General features: G+C 37.1%; 1 pseudogene; it reads left to right on the top strand.

Moving 5' to 3' along the window:
• The window catches only part of LOC124993604 (40S ribosomal protein S10-like), a 37,459-nt pseudogene extending 22,543 nt beyond the window's left edge, over nt 1-14,916 (top strand).
• The last annotated feature ends 2,542 nt before the right edge of the window (nt 14,917-17,458 follow it).

Genomic DNA, 17,458 nt, shown 5'->3' with positions numbered 1-17,458 from the left:
GTAGGCTCTCTCTTCACATTTCTGATAGTTTCCTTTGCTGAGAGAAAGCTTTTTAGTTTGAATCTATCCCAGTTGTTGATTCTTGCTTTTATTTCTTGTGCTATGGGAGTCCTGTTAAGGAAGTCTGATCCTAAGCCAACAAGTTGAAGATTTGGACCTACTTTTTCTTCTATAAGATGCAGGGTCTCTGGTCTGATTCCGAGGTCCTTGATCCATTTTGAGTTGAGTTTTGTGTAGGGTGAGAGATAGGGGTTTAGTTTCATTCTATTGCATATAGTTTTCCAGTTTTCCCAGCACCATTTGTTGAAGAGGCTATCTTTTCTCCATTGCATATTGTTGGAACCTTTGTCTAGTATGAGAAAATTGTATTTATTTGGGTTTGTGTCCACGTCCTCTATTCTGTACCATTGATCTACCTGTCTATTTTGGTACCAATACCATGCCGTTTTTGTTACTATTGCTTTGTAGTAGAGTTGAAGATCTGGTATTGCAATACCCCCTGCTTCGCTCTTGCTACTGAGGATTGCTTTAGCTATTCTAGGTTTTTTATTCTTCCAGATGAATTTCATAATTGCTTGCTCTATTTCTGCAAGGTACATCATTGGGATTTTAATTGGAATTGCATTGAATCTGTATAGCACTTTAGGTAGTATAGCCATTTTGACAATATTAATTCTGCTTATCCAGGAACATGGGAGATCTTTCCATCTTCTAAGGTTTTCTTGAATTTCTTTCTTTAGTGTTCTGTAGTTCTCATTGTAGAGGTCTTTCACCTCTTTTGTGAGATTGATTCCCAAGTATTTTATTTTTTTCGATGCTATTGTGAATGGGGTAGTTTTCCTAATTTCTTTTTCTGAAGATTCATCACTTATGTATAAAAATGCATTGGATTTATGAGCATTGATCTTGTAACCTGCTACTTTACTGAATTCACTTATGAGTTCTAAAAGTTTTCTGGTGGAATTTCCAGGTTCCTCTAAATATATAATCATGTCATCAGCGAACAGGGATAGTTTGAGTTCTTCTTTTCCTATTCGTATCCCTTTAATTTCTTTGGTCTGTCTCATTGCTCTGGCTAGAGTCTCAAGGACGATGTTGAATAGAAGCGGTGAAAGAGGGCATCCCTGCCTTGTTCCAGTTTTTAGGGGGAACGCTTTCAGTTTTTCACCATTTAGAATGATATTAGCCATGGGCTTAGCGTAGATTGCCTTTATAATGTTTAGGAAAGTTCCCACTACCCCAATTTTTTCTAGTGTTTTGAGCATGAAGGGATGCTGTATTTTATCGAATGCTTTTTCTGCATCTATTGAAATAATCATGTGATTCTTTACTTTAAGTCTGTTGATATGGTGAATGACATTTATTGATTTCCGAATGTTGAACCAACCTTGCATCCCTGGGATAAAACCCACTTGATCGTGGTGCACCATCTTTTTAATATATATTTGTATGCGATTTGCTAAAATTTTGTTGAGAATTTTTGCGTCGATGTTCATTAAGGATATTGGTCTGAAATTTTCTTTCCTCGATGTGTCTCTGTCTGGTTTAGGTATCAGGGTGATATTGGCTTCATAGAACGAGTTTGGGAGGGTTCCCTCCTCTTCTATTTCATGGAATAGTTTGAGGAGTATTGGAATGAGCTCTTCTTTAAAGGTTTTGTAGAACTCGGCTGAGAACCCATCTGGTCCTGGACTTTTCTTTGTTGGTAGGCTTTTGATGACCTCTTCTATTTCATTGCTTGAAATTGGTTTATTTAAATTGTGTATGTCCTCCTCGTTCAGTTTAGGTAATTCATATGTCTCTAGAAATTTGTTGATGTCTTCGAGGTTTTCTTTTTTGTTGGAGTATAGATTTTCGAAATAGCTTCTAATTATGTTTTGTATTTCACTCGTGTCTGTTGTGATGTTTCCTTGTTCATTCCGAATTTTAGTAATTTGAGTTTTCTCCCTCTTTCTCTTTATTAGTGTGGCTAAGGGTTTATCAATTTTTTTTATTTTCTCAAAGAACCAACTATTTATTTTGTTAATTTTTCCAATTGTTTCTTTTGTTTCGATTTCGTTGATTTCGGCTCTGATTTTAACTATTTCCTGACTTCTACTACTTTTGGTATTGGTCTGCTCTTCTTTTTCTAGCGCTTTGAGCTGTAGTGTTAAGTCGTTTATTTGTTGATTTCTACTTCTTTTTTCGAATGCACCCCATGAAATAAATCTTCCTCTAAGTACTGCTTTCATAGTGTCCCAGAGATTTTGATATGATGTGTCTTTGTTCTCGTTTACTTCTAAGAATTTTTTTATTTCCCTCCTGATGTCTTCTGTTATCCATTCATCATATAATAGTGTATTATTTAGTCTCCAGGTATTGGAGAAGATTCTGTTTTTTATTCTGTCATTTATTTCTAATTTCAATCCATTATGATCTGATAGAGTACAAGGTAGTATCTCTATCTTCTTGTATTTGCAAACAGTAGCTTTGTGGCATAAAATATGGTCTATTTTAGAGAAGGATCCATGTGCTGCTGAGAAGAAAGTGTATTCGTTCTTTGTTGGATGGTATATTCTATATATGTCTGTTAAGTCTAACATGCTGATTGTGTTGTTGAGATCTATAGTTTCTTTATTCAATTTTTGTTTGGACGATCTATCCAGTGGTGAGAGAGGTGTGTTAAAATCACCTAGTATGATTGTGTTGTGGTCTATTTGATTTCTGGAATTGAGAAGGATTTGTTTGACGTACGTGGATGAGCCAATGTTCGGGGCATAGATATTTATGATTGTTATGTCTTGCTGATTTATGCTTCCCTTAAGCAGCATGTAATGTCCTTCTTTATCCCTTCTGACTAGTTTTGGTTTGAAGTCCACATTATCTGAGATGAGGATGGATACTCCAGCTTTTTTGCTGTGTCCGTGTGCATGGTATGTTTTTCCCCATCCTTTCACCTTTAGTCTATGGGTGTCTCTTTCTATGAGATGAGTCTCTTGCAGGCAGCATATTGTTGGATTTTTCTTTTTAATCCAATCTGCCAGTCTGTGTCTTTTGATTGATGAATTCAGGCCATTAACATTCAGGGTTATTATTGTGATATGATTTGTATTCCCAGTCAATTGACTCATATTTGTTTTTGACATGATTTGGTTTCTCCTTTATTTGGCTATTCCTTTAGGCTAGCGCCTCCTGTTGCTGATTTGCATCGTTGTTTTTCATCTCTTCCTCATGGAATATTTTGCTGAGAATGTTCTGTAATGCTGGCTTTCTTTTTGTAAATTCCTTTAGCTTTTGTTTATCATGAAAGGATCTTATTTCATCGTCAAATTTGAAGGTAAGTTTTGCTGGGTATAAGATTCTTGGTTGGCATCCGTTTTCTTTCAGGGCTTGGTATATGTTGTTCCAGGCCCTTCTGGCTTTTAGGGTCTGGATTGAAAAATCTGCTGATATTCTTATTGGTTTCCCTCTGAATGTAATTTGATTCTTTTCTCTCGTGGCCTTTAAAATTCTGTCTTTATTTTGTATGTTAGGTATTTTCATAATAATGTGCCTTGGTGTGGGTCTGTTGTAATTTTGTATGTTTGGAGTTCTATAAGCCTCTTGTACTTGGTTTTCCATTTCATTCTTCAGATTTGGGAAATTTTCTGTTATTATTTCATTGAATAGATTGTTCATTCCTTTGGTTTGTTTCTCTAAGCCTTCCTCAATCCCAATAATTCTTAAATTTGGCCTTTTCATGATATCCCATAATTCTTGTAGATTCTGTTCATGATTTCTTACCATCTTTTCTGTTTGGCCAACTTAGCTTTCAAGATTAAATAATTTGTCTTCAATGTCTGAGGTTCTGTCTTCCAGGTGTTCTATCCTATTGGTTATGCTTTCTATGGAGTTTTTAACTTGGTTTATTGTTTCCTTCATTTCAAGGATTTCAGTTTGGTTTTTTTTCAGTATCTCTAACTCTTTATTGAAATGATCTCTTGCGTCCCGTATTTGGTCTTTTAACTGTTGATTGGTGCGATCATGTAATGCCTGCATTTGCTCTTTCATCTCCTCCTTCAATGCCTGCATTTGCTCTTTCATCTCCTCATTAGCTTCCCTGATCGTTTTAATTACGTACATTCTGAACTCCCTTTCTGACATTTCTTCTGCTGTGCTGTCATTGGGTTTTATTGATGTAGTATCTAGGTTTGTTTGGGACATTTTCTTCCCTTGTTTTCTCATATTGGTCAGTTGTCAGTGGGACCCTGAGATATTGCAGTTTTCCGCTATTGGCTTATAGTGTCCTGGTAGATTTCCAGTGTATCACCTCCCAGCCTTCAGTAGCCTGATGTCTTGGAGGAATCTGATAAAGCAGCGCATCCGAAAAAAACTGCCCCTAGCCCCCTACTGGTTCCACGATTTGGAACTGGCTCTGTGCTGAAATGCTCTCACTGTGGGCCTGCACCGTGCAGCTGTCCGTGTGGGAGGAGCCCACTGCCGGAGTGTGGAAGGCTACCTTGGGAAGACTCTAGCTGCCCTGCCCGGCTCCAATAAGCCACCTCTATCTGGGCCTGCCACCCGGGCCGCACTTTACCCAGTAAGCAGACTCACCCGTGGCTCTATTTCAGTCCGAGTCTCTCAATGCCTCCCCTTCTTAACTCCTGGGTTCTGGAGCGACAGGGGGTGCAGTCTCCCTCTAGGCCGCCATCTTGGATCGCCCCGTGAAGAGAGCCTGCAGCCGGAGTGGGCAGAGCCGCCTGAAGAGGTCTCTGGCTGCCCTGCCCTGATCCCAGAGGCTGCTTGCGGATCGAGGCTCTCCGTTGGTTCGGGGGATTCTGGCTGGTTCTATGTAGAAAGTCTCTCACTGGGCGGTCAGCTCCGAGAAACTAGCCTTGAACGGCACCTCCCACCGCAGGGGTCCAGACTACTTGGGGAAGTCTCTGGCTGCCCTATCTGGTCCCTGAATCTGCTTGCATGCCGGAGTACGCTGCGATGCGCTGGCTCCGGGACTCGGAGCTTGTTCTGGTCAGAAAGGCTCTCACTAGCGGGCCAGTTCCGTTCGGAGAACCTGGAGAAGCTGGCTGTGTGGGCGGGGCCCACCGCCAGAGTGCGCAGGGCTGCCTGTGGAAGACTCTAGCTGCCCTGCCCTGCTCCGATAAGCCACCTCTATCTGGGCCTGCCACCCGGGCTGTGCTTTACCCAGTGGGCAGACTCACCCGTGGCTCTATTTCAGTCTGAGTCTCTCAATGCCTCCCCTTCTTAACTCCTGGGTTCTGGAGTGACAGGGGGTGCAGTCTCCCTCTAGGCCGCCATCTTGGATCGCCTCGACCTTTCTTATTGTTCACCCAGCATCAGCATAGAAAACTTTTCCTGAGGTAATTACATAATATAGGAAGTAATGCAAAATATACTCCATTCTCTACTTAGTCCTACTGCAAATTGGGAATTCTAACTTATCAATGAAATTTGGAAAAGAGGATTGCTGAGAAAGTGGAGGTAGGTGTGTGACCAGATTATATCAGCAGAAGATCTTTCCCTTGGAACATTGAGGACTTGACTTTCTCCAAGCTAATGTCATTTCCAATTTTAAGTGAATGCTGAAGGAATATAATTGTGAAAACTAGTCCTGGGATGTAAACATGGGAAATAAGTTTTAAAATATAGTAAGAAATAAATACAAAAGCATGTGTCTTTAAAAACATGTTTTAATAAAGAGAAAGATCATCTAAATCAACTGAAGGTTAAATTGCAGTTATCTTCTCTTTAGGTGTAGAAGAAAAATTGAAAAAAAAAAAAAACAACAAAGTTATCTAGTTCATATACACTGAGCTTCTATGTGTCATCAGAGATTGTTCACTTGGAGTCTTCCTAGATCCTACCATCAGACATAATCCCTCATTTTTCTTCAGTTATTAAAATGATGGGTTTTACATGTAGATTTTTGTTACAAAGAGAATTTTAGTAGAATTGCCATTTTTATATTTTCTGGTGTTAGGGTGCTGGGTAAATTATCTTCAGCTACAGTTCTTAGGCATTAGGATTTGGTCGGCTGCCAGATTTTCTGGTCAACATAATCTTTAAGTCACAAAATTAGGAGCAGTCACTGGGGATGCAGCTGTTCAAGCAATTGTGGTGCTAGGGGTGGAGGGGTCTCCAACTGGAATATGAACAGGGAGCCACTGGAAATTCCCCTCATGCCATAGCATATGGTCTTTCTTTAATTTTAATTGCTTATGCCATTGCAATCTTTGTCTCTTAATAAATCTAAGTATTGAAAGTTATAATAAGACGCGACAGACACAAGTATTTAGCTTCTGCATTAACTGTAATAATTTCCATACTATAAAAAGTTTGAAAGTATTTCTTAAATTTCTGTAGTCTAATAAAAGTCTGAAAAAGATTTTTAAAGAGTATTTCTGGCAGAGCAGTGGACCCCACAGCATGGGCATGGGCTCACCTTCCCTAACTGGTTCTACCTCCTTTTTGATAGAGCTGACTATACTGAGAGAGATGATGGGAAGCTGGAAATCAGTGTCAACGTCTCCTGTGAGCCCTAGGCTTTGGCGCTGCCATGACTTAGGAAGGGCTTGAGAGGAATGGGGTGCAGAAAGTGGAGCCCTGGTCCTGTCTTTCCACTTACTTTCCAACTTTACTTTACTGTGCTCTGTAAATGGTGATCCATGTAAAACTATACAAGAAAAAGAAAATCATGTTGTTTTGAGGAAAACAACAAGCAATCATTTGAAAGCCTTCCTATTGATGGAGAATTTTTTCTCCAGGAAAATATTTAACAAAGTCTCATAGTGCCCTTGAGACTATAATACAGTGGGGCCTGGATGAGAATAGTTATCTGGGTTGTAGCTAAAGAGTCAGCCCTATCAACTCCACCGGGTCTTCTCTAGTGATTTGTCAATGAGATCCTGACCAATTCAATATTTTGGTTATCAACTTCAGAGAAGCTAAAAATGACATTCTACTTTAATTTGTAGCTCATTAACTGAGTTAACCAGGTAATGTGTTGAATGGTGATCAATATTTAAAATTATTTCAACAAACTAAAAGTTAATAAGATTGAATTAAAGATATATTTCAGATCTACCCTTGAGTTTTCAAAATAATTTTCTGAATTACAGAATAAATGAAGTATAACTTCAGAAGTTCATTTGAAAATGGTCAATTACTGGTATTTATGAACAGCAAGCTCAACAGGAGCCAAAAACTATTCTTGAAAAGTAAACGTCATTTAAAACTAAAATCTATATAGAACTTATAACATCCCAGGTGGCCTCTTAATAAGAAGTCTACATTTGGAGACCAATATTTGATCTGGGCACAACTCCACTGAACTGTCCATCATAAAGATACAGAAGATGGTGAGAGATCAGCTCCCTACATGAGAAGAGGTCTTAGGGTTTCAGGGTATTGGGACTGGAGGAGAGAGGACAGAACACAGGACATATCAAGCTGTCTTCAGACACCTGAAGGCCTGCCATAGGAAACAATACTCTTCTGGTATTTCAGAAGAACAAAACCACTCCAATGGGTAAAATTCAGAGGTGAAAATTTGTTTCAGTACCAGGAAGGAAATTGTTATTAGGACCAATTTGAAAGGAAAGGTCAGCCTCACAAAGCACATATAAAGATATTTATAAATCTTTGAGCAAAGACATTGGGTGAAAGATTAAGTTGCAACATCCCTCAGTACTTCTTTTGGACCTTAGGCTTCTGTAACACCATACACAATGGAAGTCTGAGAATCTTACCTCCTCTGGCATGAGCTTTACATAGGAGCATAGGAGGCTGCTATGATTTATGCTTGAGACATGGGATAGCTCCAAGGAAAAATAGGCTGCTGGTAAATATTGATCACTTTACAGCTTTTAGATGAAAATAAGACATTGTAAACTACATTACTTTAAAGGAAAAATAAGTTTTTGATTAATGTTTCTTAAGTGTCTAAATTATTTATAACTGTACTTGCCTATTTTTTTCATTTTTGTTTTGTTGAAAGATGTACACTAACTATATTATATAAGAGTAAGATTTATTGTCTTTAATTCAAAATATTTTTATATCACTTGACTTTCTTCATCATTATATGTTCCTGTTTTTACATTTGCCATTATACAGTATAATATTTTGTTTCTATATACACCATTAAAATCATTACCACTTTCCATTATTGTATAATATATCTCAATAACTGATCAATAGTCTCCATTCACAATGTTTCATAAATGAATAATCTATCTATAGGAATTTTTACACTATTATACATAATATTAAGTAGGTGGATAAACTGTAAATTTCTGATAACTATAAGTATTTATAGTTCCAAAACTTTTTTTAAAAAAACCTCTTTAAAGCTCAAAATGATTCCATTGTAATTGTAGCTAAAATTGCATCACAATAATTATAAGGCAATTTAGGATAAGTGATATTTTTAGACTATTGACTCTAGGTGCAAGGGGTAAGATATTATCTTTAGTTAATTAAAATCTTTCTTTAATGTCTTTTCCTATATCTTTATAACTATTCATATAGGTCACAAATATTTCTCAAGTTTATAGACATCTTTTAATACTAATGAGATATACATAATTTTAAAGCAATATTCTAGTGGCTTCTTTGCAGAAGGGCAAACATAAAAGTCTTCTTGAGTCAAAAAGGTAACATAAATCATTTTGTCCTCCTTTGATCTATTAATGTAGTAAATTGTATTAATGATTTCCTACAATTGAGCTGACCTTGCATTCCTGAAATAAAAATCATGATTATATTGTTTTATTAATGTTAATTTACTCTTAGTAGTAATTTTTAATAAATTATTGAAATTTTACTCCTATATTCATAAGTGACATTATTCTGAGTTTTGCCTGCCTTGTTTTGGCATCAAGGTAATTCTTTTCTTGATGAACTTTTTTTTGATCAAATTTTCTTTCATCTTGTTGGTTTCTTCAAGTGATAGACAGGTATCTCTCATTTTTATACTGTGGTATTGATAGTTTTCGTTAAACTTATAAAATATATATTTAAAATGTTTCCTCTTAATTGCAAAATAGTCATACACATAAACTTTTCCCATCTTTCTTATTTCTACTGTTTCTTTTTAGTTGTATATAACATTAGAATATATTCTGACATTATCATAAAAGTATGGAATATAATTTGCTCTAATTTAGTTGTGTCACTTCTCCTGCCCCTGCCTCTACTCTACTGATCTTCCTGTAATTTATTTTATTTTTTTAAATTAGTGTCTTCTGGATATACTTGAAGTTGGGAATCAGTGTGCTTTATTTTGTTTCTTTATGTAAATAAAGAAAGTTTAGTCTGATTTTCTCCACCATTCTTCCCTTTTCCTGACCTTCTTACCTCCCCCTCAATCTCCTTTGTCTTCTCTACTGATCTTTCTGCTATTTAGATGAAACTCCTTACCCACGTTTTCCTTTTTCTCTCTTTCTTCACTCCCCTATTTTGGATTATCTTCTGCATATTAGGGAAACATCCAACCTTTCACTTTGGGGGTCTGGCTTATTTCACTTAGCCTGATAATCTTCAGGATCATGCATTCACTGGGAAATGCCACAATGTCATTCTTCTTTATGGCTGAGTAATACTCTCTCTCTCTCTCTCTCTCTCTCTCTCTCTCTCTCTCTCTCTCTCTCTGTGTATATATATATATATACATATATATATTATATATTATATTATACATATATGTATCACATTTTCTTTATCCATTCATCTGTTGAAGGACACAGAGGTTGGCTCCATAGCTTGAATATTGTGAATTGTGGTGCTATAAATATTGATGTGGCTTAGTTACAGTAGTATGCTGATTTTAAATCTTTTGGATATACATTGAGGAGTGGGCTCACTGGTTCATATAGTGGATCCACTCCTAGATTTTTGAGGAATCTCTATTGCTTTCTGGAGTGGTTGTGATAATTTGTGGTCCCACCAACAATATATGACTGTACCTTTTCCTTCACATCCTTGCCAACCTTTATTATTATTTATATTCCTGATTTTTGCCATTCTGACTGGCGTGAGATGGAATCTCAGTGTAGTTTTAATTTGCATTTCTCTAATTGCTAGAGATGGTGAACAATTTTTTATGTTTGCTGAACATTTAATTTTTTTTCCTTTGAGAAGTGTCTGTTTAGTTATTTTGCCCATTTATTGACTGTGTTACTTTTTGGTGTTAAGTTTTTGAGTTCTTAGTATATTCTGGATATTAGTACCCTATCTGAGGAGTTGAAAGCAAGATTTCCCCCCATTCCATAGGTTCTCTCTTCATATTCTTGATTGTTTCCTTTGCTGTGAAGAAGCTTTTTAATTTGATGCCATCCCACTAATTGATTCTTTGTTTTACTTCTTGCCTTTTAGGAGTCTTGTTAAGGAAGTCACTTATTATGCCAACATGCTGCAGTGTTGGCCTATATTTTCTTCTAGCATTTTCAGAGTTTCTGATCTAATTCTCAGGTCTTTGATCTACCTTGAGTTGACTTTTGTGCCGAATGAAAGGGGTCAAATCTCATTCTTCTGCATATGGATTTCCAGTCTTCCTAGGACCCTTTGTTTAAAAGGTTGTGTTTTCTTCAACGTATGTTTTTGGTACCTTTGTCTAATATTGAATAACTGTATTTAAGTGGGTTTGTCTCTGTGTCTTCTATTCTATTCCATTGGTCTTCTTGCCTGTTTTGGTGTCAGCATCATGCTGCTTTTGTTACTGTAGCTCGATAATATAATTTGAGATCTAGTATTGTGATGCTTCCAGCTTCACTCTTCTTGCTAAGGATTGCTTCTACTATTCTGGGTCTCTTTTTTTTTTTTTTTTCTTTTCCCAATGAATTTCAGCACTATTTTTTATAGTTCTGTGTGTAATGTCATTGGCCATTTGACTGGCATTGCATTGAATCTGTATAGTGCTTTTGGTAGTATGGTCATTTTGACAATATTAATTCTGCCTATCCAAGAACATGGGAGGTCCTTCCATCTTCTAAGTTCTTCAATTTCTTTCTTTCATGTTCTGTAGTTTTCATTGTAGAGATCTTTCACCTCTTGTATTAGATTGATTATGAAGCATTTAATTTTAATTTTTTGAGGTTATTGTGAATGGGATAGTCTTCCTAATTTCATTTTCAACAGATTTACCACTGAAGTATAGGAACGCAATAAATTTATTAATGTTGGCCTTGTATCGTGCTATTTTGCTGAGTTCATTTATCAGTTCTATAAGTCTTCTTTTTCTTTTATTTTGCTTTATTTGTAAGTGGACACAATACCTTCATTTTATTTTTGTGTGGTGCTGGGAATCGATGCATGCTAGGTGAGCTCTCTACCACTGAGCCACAAGCCCAGCCCTCTAGAAGTCTTCTGATAAATTTTTTGAGTTTTCTAAATATAGGATAATGTTGTCAGCAAAAAGAGATAATTTGAGTTCTTCTTCTCCTATTTACATCCCCTTAATTTCCTTCTCTTACTTAATTGCTCTAGCTAGAGTTTCAGGGACTATGTCGAATAAAAGTAGTGAAAGTGAATATCCTTGTCTTGTTCCTGTTTTTAGAGGAAATTCTTCAGTTTGCCTCCATTTAGTATAATGTTGACTTGGTTTGTCATATGCAGCCTTTACAATGTTGAGGTCAAGTTTCTTCTATACTTAAATTTTCTAGTGTTAATATAATCAAGGAAAGTAAAATCCAGGTTAATATCCTTAGTGAACATAGATGCAAAAATTCTTAATAAAATATCGGCAAACTGTGTACAGAAACATATTAAAAAGATAAATACATCATGATCAAGTGGGTTCATCCAAGGGATGCAAGGTTGGTTCAACATAAGGAAATCAATAAATGTAATCCATCATATCAATAGACTTAAAGGTAAGAATCACATGATCATCTCAATAGATGCAAAAAAAGCATTTGACAAAGTACAGCATCCATTCGTGGTTTAAACAATAGAAAACTAGGGATAGCTTTTCCCATCTTGTAAATAAGAACTCCAGCAAAGTCCTGGTCTCTACTTACCTGCCACAGTTTGTTCAGATCATGTAGAACCCTAACCCCCATTTGTGTTAATTTTGCTGTCTGCTTTGCTTTACATATTTCAGGCATTCCCCCTTAGCAATCATTTTAAGTTCCATACTCACATCAGCAGCAGCTCTAAGTTTAATTAGAAATTTTACTGGATACTTTTCTCACCACTACTTCTTTTATCCAAGGTCAACTCCCAGGGATTCATTCTTGCTTTGCCTTTGTTTATTGCAGCATTGTTTTGAATACTTTTCCCATTAAGTGCCTGGGTAGCACATTGATTTTACTTTTAGTCATATTTAGGTATAGAATTCTAGGATCCAAATTCTTTTATTAAATAGTAGATGTTTTGCCATAATCCTTAAGTATCCAGTTTAACAGATAAAAATTCAATTGTCATTCTCTTAGATTTTCTTTGCAATTTGGAATTCATGAATTTTATGAAGATATATTGAATTTGTGGGGTTTGTTTTTTCTTTCACAATATTATCTTAAAATATTTGAAAGGTTCTTGGAATCTCTGAAGTCTTGTGTTTCTTCAGCATGGAAACACTTTCTTTTAATACATTGTTTTTTTTTTTTCCCCCTCACTTATTATCTTATATAATTTTTGTTAAAGGGTTATCAGATGTTTTAGATCTGTCCTCTGTTTACTTGTGCAATAGTAATGCTGTATTATTGGACTCATACTCAATATAATAGCTTCTAAATTAATTATCTTAGCTCTCAATCATCTCCCTTTTGCTCTGAAAACTTTCCACTGACTTCTTTAAAAGACAATATATTTTGTTTCATGCATTGACTGTCCAAGCATTTGTCTTTCTGTTTGTTCGCATTCTGCCTTTTCTTTCAAGTGATTTTGTTATCTCTTCATACATACTTGTTAGCATTCAGAATTTATCAGTACAGTACTTTATGCTTCCTTAGCACTTATGAAAAATCTTCTGTCAGTGACAATGACTAAAACTTGCCTAAGCTCTATGGTGGGAGGGAGATGGGGGCATAGAGACAGATGAGCTTCCTCTCATGCCCATAACACTTTGTTGGCATGAATGTTGGAAGCTAGGAGTTATTAGCCCTTCTTTTTTCTCCAGCCCTGATGTCCAATTTGGGAGTCCACTGCAGTTGAATCTAATTTCTTTAAAGATCTATATTTCCTGGCTACAATTTGAAGGCAAAAACCTCATCCAGATACTCTGCAAAGAATCAGTGCTACATTAGAACTATTTCAGTGATTTAGTAGCCAGCAGTTCTGTGCCAACATCAGACTTTGCTACTCTAGTCTCAGAGTCTCTCTGTATTCCTTCAGGAAAATCAGCAGCAGTCATGTTTTCAGTGCTATCTTACAACTACTACAACTCCCCAATCTTATCTGTTTTTCTTTTCTAACATCTTCCCGAATTCCTGATCTACTAATGGCATTCTTCCAAGTTCCTTGGGATTTCTATGGATTTCTATGTCACTTCAATGGAATTTTACAACAGAGTAGTTAAAGGTATGTGTTCAAACCTGCATCTTAATCCAGAAGTTCCCAGTGAGTTTCATCTTTGCTCTGAAGACTTCGCCTCTGGTCCCAGGAACAATTACTTGCTGCCACTATTTTCATATAAACTTTATTCTTATTTTGTCACATTGCATTGTAATTATGTCTGTGGTTTTCTGCAAAATTATAAAAATTTTAAGAGTAGTAATAATCTTATTGATGTTTGCAAAAATTTCTGATGTAACATAGGTACGTAATAGCTACTGTTTTATTCAGCTTTTACATCACTGTAATGAAAAGACTTGGCAAGAACAATTAGAGGAGAAAAAGTTTATTTTGGGGCTCATGGTTTCAGAGGTCTCAGTCCATTGATGGTCAGCTCCATTGCTCTGGGCTAGAGAGGAGGCAGAACATCATGGCAGAAGAGTATGAGTGGAAGAAAGTGACTCATGACATAATATGAAGAAGCACAGAGAGAGTTATGCTCAACAAGGACAAAATATAAACCTCCAAAGTAGACCCCTAATGATCTACCTCCTCCAGTCACACCCTACCTGCCTACAGTAACCACCAAGTTAATCCCTATAGGGGATTAATGTACTCATTAGGTTAAACCTCTTTTAACCTAATTAGTTCACCTCTAAACTTTCTTTCTTCCTCACAAGAGCTTTGAGGGACATCTAATCAAAATAATAACATTCTGTCCCTGGCCCCCAAAAGCTCATGCTCATTTCACAATACAAAATACATTTAGTCCATTTCCAAGTCCATGGTCTTAACAGTTTTAGTTTTGTCCAAAGTCCAGTTCAAAGTCTCCTTTGAAACTGAAGGCCTACTCTCCATGTGAGTTCCTATAAAAATCAAAAGCAAGTTTATGTATCTCATATATACAAGCACATAGTAAACATTTTCATGAGAAGAAATAGGAGCACAGAAGAAAAGGGCAAACAAGTCCTATAGTTGCACGTCCAGAATCTGTGATACATAGCATCGTGATGTTCTCTCCAAAGGTCTTGTGTAGTTCCACCCCATGACTTTTCTGGTTGCAGCCCACATGGCCTCTGTTTGTTTCTGCCTGAATTCAAGCAACTTTCCTCAGCAGACGTTCCACATTACTGGCATTTTTTAACTCTCTGGGGTTTCCACTGCAGCTTCAGATTTCTCCTTATATCTCCACACACTGTCTTTTCAAGGGCTACCTGCAGGAATTTCAACCCTGTGGCACTTTGTGTGGCTTCCCAGGCCTTCATTTGAAATATTGGTGGAAGCCTCTATGACCCACTAACTCCAGCTTCCTACAATCCTGCAGAACAAGCACAAGTGGTTCACATTGTGGTCTGCCACCATCTTGAGCAGCATACAAGCCTTCAGGCACCATGGCTGCAGTACGTTCTGAGTACTGGGGCAGCTGAGCAATATGAAACAATTGTGTAGGTCCCACAGTGCAAGCAGTATGCCCCACTGATCTCTTCTCAAAACAATGTTTACTTTTCACCTTTTAGCCTAAGATAGGTGTAGTCTTGCTAATTTCTGAAATGCCTTCAAGCCATCTTTCTTATTCTTACTGGGAAAAGTCTGTAGCATTTCTTTAGTGGCTGTAATGTCTTTAACAATCACACATTTCTTAACCCTAGCTGTACTCACAATTTTTTGGCCAAACTGCAATTTTTCCAAATCTTTCAGCTCTGCTTTTTGTTCCTGGTTATCATAATAAACTTGTCTAAAGGTTGCCAGCAATACCCATGTCACCCCTGAAAGTCTGTGCTGTCTTGAAATTTCCTCTGCCAAAGAAATTAGTCCATTATCTTTAATTTGAGCCTCACACAAACTCTCAGGACATGGGTAAAACTTAGATAACTTCTTAGCCAGAATGTAATATGAATGACCTTTAGTCCAATTTCCAATAGAGTCTTCCTTCTCTGAAAACTCACTGTCCTCCGTCTTTATTGACAACAGTCCTACTGGCATTCTGGACTTCTAAACTCCCACCAGAATAGACAATTAGGCTCTGTTTACAAAAATCTAAAACTTTTCCAACTTGCATTCCTAAACTTACCAAATATCCTCTCATAAATTCCAAAAAGCTCCAAAAACTTCTGAACCCTATTGAGACAAGGGAAAAGGATTATCAAACAAAAGGGAATGGGTTACTAATAGCTAACCTCCAGGTAGTATACTTCCTTGCTCAACTGGTTACTAACACCTCCCACAGAGGGGAAGGATCACACTTTACAACACAAGCCATTATCCCCTGGGCTGCTCTTTGCCCGTTTTGGGGTATATACACAGGAAAAAAAGAAAGGGTGGGGGTCTATGAAAAAAGCAAGATACCTCATTCCTGAAGGCACTAGTTCTGGGGCCCAGTTTCTTTCCAGAGGAGTCAGCTATCTTTGTCCTATTTCTTAAATAAAACTTGCTTTCTATGCTTGCCTCAGTGTTTCTCAGATGTTAAATCTTCAACATCAGGGGATTGAGGACTAGATCCTTATAACCTGATCACTAGGGTCAGGTTAGACACAACAATGATCCCACTTCTTGGTACCAATTTCTGTTTTAGTCAACTTTTTCATTGCTGTGACCAAAGGACCCAATAAGAACAATTTTAGAAGATAAGTTTATTTGGGGCTCACAGTTTCAGGGGTCTCAGTCCATAGAAGACTGACTCCATTCCTCAAGATCCCATGAAGTGATCACAGCGTAATGGCGGAAATGTGGCAGAGGACATGGCCCCAGGAAGGTGGTGGGGGCAGGGGAGAAAGAGAGAAAGGGAAAGAGTACTCCTTAACAGGTACAAACTATGAAACCCAAAGGCACATACCCAGGGACCCACCTCCTCCAGTCATACCCTACCTACCTTCAGGTACTACCAAGATAATTCCTATCAGGGAATTAAGGCACTGATTGGGTTAAGGCTCCCATGACCCAATTATTTCACCTCTAAACTTTCTTGCATTGTCTCACATATGAGCTTTTGGGGGATACCTCATATCTAAATCCTTATTTCTACTTAACAAACAGATATGGAAAAGATAATTCCTAATGAGAACAGTGCTAGCATGAGGTGTCCACAGATTTGCTTTAGAAGCTGGAGGCTTTGCCAGAGAGTGGAATTTAATCTTCATAAATATACTTATGTCATAAGTCCTTATGGTTTTAAATATTTATACATTATCAGTTGCAGTTACCCAGAGTTTTTTGGAATGAAGAAAAGTTGCTTTAGCGCTTTCCCTGTTGATGCTATAGGGGAAAGCCAGTGTCCCACCAGATATTTATGCAAATTTCTGGGGAACCTGGTCATGGTTTGTCCTGGTCACCTCTGTCTACAGCTCTTGCTTCTATAGTTACTTAAGGAAGGGTCTGTCTGTCTTTAGTTTGTTGTTCCTTTTCTTTACTGTATCAAACAACATGGTACTCAGTCAAGGTCATTAGGGAAAATGGAAGCCAGCAGAAACCATGCATAGAATCATTTGTGTTAACATAAGTAGTTATTCAATATTAGGGGATCAAAGTGTGATTTATATACACTAGACCAAGAACTGAAAATTGAAGCCTGAATATCCCTGTTCCAGAAACACTTTCACTTAGCCTATAACTGGAAATTTTTGCCCAAATGTATGACACTATGATCATCTAGACTGACTTCTTTCTTTCTGAGCCCTTCTTTCCTCTTTTTTTTTTCTTATTTCATCTCTCCCAGACTGCTTCTAATTCCAACTTCTCCTCACTATAATATTCCACTTTCTCTGGCGTCACCTGTTGAACTTTGCCTTAGGAACACCTGTGGATATTCACACCTGGTCCAAATGTTCAGATGAAGGAATTATATTGGCTGTTCAAAATCAGCAAGAGCTATAGATCTTATCTAAGTGTTAGATGTTCCTTAAAGATATACTTTTAAATTATATCATTTTAAATCTAGAAATTACTCAGGCAGCTAATTAAAACTCATTTCCAAAAATTAGCATGTTTGCCCAGA

The sequence above is a fragment of the Sciurus carolinensis genome, chromosome 9 (assembly GCF_902686445.1).
Source record: "Sciurus carolinensis chromosome 9, mSciCar1.2, whole genome shotgun sequence".
Taxonomy (NCBI): Eukaryota; Metazoa; Chordata; class Mammalia; order Rodentia; family Sciuridae; genus Sciurus; species Sciurus carolinensis.
Note: the sequence above shows the minus strand (reverse complement) of the source record. Positions and strands in the feature narration are given on the sequence as shown.